Consider the following 1,369-nt stretch of genomic DNA (forward strand, 5'->3'; position numbering starts at 1 on the left):
ATGGCTTCGAACTGCCAGAGTTAGATGGGATTTTGGGAAGGAATTCCTCCCTGGCAGGGTGGGGAGGCCCTGGCACAGGTTGCCCAGAGAAGCTGTGGCTGCCCCATCCCTGGAAGTGTCCAAGGCCAGGTTGGACAGGGCTTGGAGCAACCTGGGCTAGTGGAAGGTGTCCCTGCCCATGGCAGGGGGTGGAACTGGATGGGCTTTAAGGTCCTTCCAACCCAAACCATCCTGAGATTCTGTGACTCTTAGGCCTGTCTAGGAAGTTGGATTGGAAGGTACCTTAAAGATCATCTACTTGCGACACCACTGGCCTGTCATGGAGAGGTGTCACCCCTGTAAGTCAGACCCAGCACTAGCAGGGTTCCTGGCAGTCCACCTCCTGTAGGTCCTGGAGAAACACTTAGAAACAACCAGCAGTTACTTCCCGGCCTCTGAGCCGGGTGGGGAGGGAAAGTAGCAAAGTGGTTACAAATAAAAGGTGAGAATTAGAGAGAAATAAAAATACGGGGCTGTAGGAAAATAACAACATTCAGAACGGGCCCTTGGAATGTTTTGGAAGAGAAATTTGCTTCTATTGAATTTTACTGAAACCAATGAACCCTCCCCAGCTCCCTCCCACAGCGATGGGGTTTGAGCTCAGCCACAAGTTAACGAGCTTGAAATCACATCTGCAATTATTAAAAGAATTCTGCCGTGCCTGTAGCCCCCCCAAAAAAGGAAATTTACTGCTAAAACGGTTCTGTCACCACAACATCCCTTTGACTGAAGTCCCTCACCAGGTTATCTTGGTTTCTCCATCCCTGTCAGCTTTTCAGCCTCTCTACTGGCATTCCCATCCAGAGACAGGTGGGATGGCAGCCCCACACCCCATTTTGAACCCATTAATTCATTTGTAACAGCACTTGAGCAACAAACAGCTCCAGGGAAATGACTGAAAGCTGGAGTAATAGAGGGCTCAGTGCTGCAGGAGAAGTTAATGCAGAGAGCACAGCACTCGCCGGGGCTGTAATTGAAAAGCTGCTCAGCAGCAGAGCTGCCTCACTCCCCATTTCCTCCAGACAACCTGCACGACTTCAGAATGTCAGTGAGACCTTCCTGAAGTTGGCCCAGAGGTGCCCATCACCCACCGAGAGCTGGCAGCGAGGAAGACAAGGAAGAGCCGGCGAAGGCTTTACCGGCCCAGGAGCAACGAGGGGGCTTCAGTGCGAGGAGCCTCGGGCCAGGAAATGGTTTGTGCTGTGAAATGAAAGCTCTGAGAGACAAACAGGAAGCCTGGAGAACCTGAGTGGGGCTGCGAGGTCGGGGCAGGAAATCCCCGGTGCAGCGGCAAGGACCGGGCGCAGCGTGGGCAAGATGAGCCTCGGGG

This window comes from Manacus candei, unplaced genomic scaffold, assembly GCF_025592945.1.
Source record: "Manacus candei isolate 608988 ecotype Guabito, Panama unplaced genomic scaffold, ASM2559294v1 h1tg000003l, whole genome shotgun sequence".
In the NCBI taxonomy this organism is placed as follows: domain Eukaryota; kingdom Metazoa; phylum Chordata; class Aves; order Passeriformes; family Pipridae; genus Manacus; species Manacus candei.